The sequence below is a fragment of the Oncorhynchus keta genome, chromosome 19 (assembly GCF_023373465.1).
Source record: "Oncorhynchus keta strain PuntledgeMale-10-30-2019 chromosome 19, Oket_V2, whole genome shotgun sequence".
NCBI lineage: Eukaryota > Metazoa > Chordata > Actinopteri > Salmoniformes > Salmonidae > Oncorhynchus > Oncorhynchus keta.
The window spans coordinates 84,456,880-84,458,779 of record NC_068439.1 but is presented as its reverse complement, the minus strand read 5'-3'; the positions used below and the strand labels follow the sequence as shown (position 1 = coordinate 84,458,779).

The window sequence follows — 1,900 nt, the reverse complement described above, 5'->3', positions numbered from 1 at the left end:
CCAAATCAAAACAGTGTAGAAATTATAATGGATCTACATCCAAAATATGTCCCGCTTGCTTATAGTCAACTAAATGCAAGCTAGACATTCGGGGAGTATCGTAAGATCACAAAAAAACGACGGATAGAGGAAATGTTTTGCAAATTTTGACGGCGAGGAAATATCACCAATTCTCAGTGCGGCCCTTCAGACCTCGTTGAAGATGCAGCCTCCGTGGCAAAGGAAGTTTGACACCCCTGATATAGACTATAAATAAAATATGGTAAGCAGTGTTGTGCTTCATGTAGGTGTTTATCTCTCAGTTGTTACTCTTGTGAATGGTTAACCGAGCCGTAGTCAGGTCTAGGAGGTCTTGGTACAGAAGGTATGAGAGATACTCGGAAGGTAGAAGAGATACTCGGAAGATAGAAGAGATCCTCAGAAGGTAGAAGAGATACTCAGAAGGTAGAAGAGATACTCAGAAGGTAGAAGAGATACTCAGAAGGTATGAGAGATACTCAGAAGGTAGAAGAGATACTCAGAAGGTAGAAGAGATACTCAGAAGGCATGAGAGATACTCAGAAGGCATGAGAGATACTCAGAAGGTATGAGAGATGCTCAGAAGGCATGAGAGATACTCAGAAGGTATAAGAGATATGCTCAGAAGGCATGAGAGATACTCAGAAGGCATGAGAGATACTCAGAAGGTATGAGAGATGCTCAGAAGGCATGAGAGATACTCAGAAGGCATGAGAGATACTCAGAAGGTATGAGAGATACTCAGAAGGCATGAGAGATACTCAGAAGGTATGAGAGATACTCAGAAGGTAGAAGAGATACTCAGAAGGTATGAGAGATACTCAGAAGGTAGAAGAGATACTCAGTCAGAGGTGTAGATGACTAGACAGAACAGGTACAGATACTCAGTCAGAGGTGTAGATGACTAGACACAACAGGTACAGGTCATGTAGATGAGAGAGGTACAGATACTCAGTCAAGGTGATAGAGAGATACTCAGAAGTAACAGGTACAGATACTCAGTCAAGGTATGAAGAGACAGATACTCAGTCAGAAGGTGGAAGACACAACAGGATACTCAGTCAAGGTGTAGATGATAGACACAACAGGTACAGATACAGTCAGAAGGTAGAAGAGATACTCAGTCAGAGGTGTAGATGACTAGACAGAACAGGTACAGATACTCAGTCAGAGGTGTAGATGACTAGACAGAACAGGTACAGATACTCAGTCAGAGGTGTAGATGACTAGACAGAACAGGCCCGATGCTCCAGTATCACAGGCCATTGATCAAAAGGAGTGTCGGCACACAGCATATTCTTTTATCTATCAGGTTAGGGGGGGGGGGGTCTCACCTCCAAGGAATGGGAATAACTAACATGTTAAGGGGGGGTCTCACCTCCAAGGAATGGGAATAACATGACATCAGTCCCACAGGGTCATTCTTGAGCTGCGGTAATATATATATTTTTAAATAAACGTTTTTTTGTTGTTGATATGGATTATTGATATTTACCTTCAACCCCGTCACAGACAACATGAATATGATTATAAAATATACTTGTTATAAAATCAACATGTTCCTAATGCCCAAATAAATACAATTATTAGATATATAAAATCTCATACATTTTTGATTTTATTAAAACCCTGAAATAGACATATTGTGTGTGTCATCGGGCTCATCATTTTAAATAAAAAAAACAAGCTTTCAATTCAGCATTGTAATTAATATTTATTAGTTTCCGACATTTTATTGAACATATATTGTCATGTGACAGGGTCATGTCATGTGACAGGGTCATGTGACAGGGTTGAATACTGTAACGGCGTAGAAGAGACATATCGGCTTTCGTATAAACTAGTTTACTATCACAATTCCTCCAATATTTACCCCAAAACA

At 40.1% G+C, this 1,900-nt stretch overlaps 1 long non-coding RNA gene across 5 annotated transcripts; it reads left to right on the top strand.

Moving 5' to 3' along the window:
• Nucleotides 1-1,657, top strand: LOC127909571 (uncharacterized). Of its 5 annotated transcripts, XR_008071970.1 has the most exons (4): nt 1-624; nt 667-941; nt 1,135-1,214; nt 1,258-1,657. It is a non-coding gene; the product is annotated as an uncharacterized LOC127909571 (long non-coding RNA). The 5 variants fall into 5 exon arrangements; XR_008071967.1 differs by lacking the exon at nt 1,135-1,214 and having other exon boundaries at nt 667-912; nt 1,235-1,657; XR_008071971.1 differs by lacking the exon at nt 1,135-1,214 and having other exon boundaries at nt 1,221-1,657.
• Nucleotides 1,658-1,900: the final 243 nt, after the last annotated feature.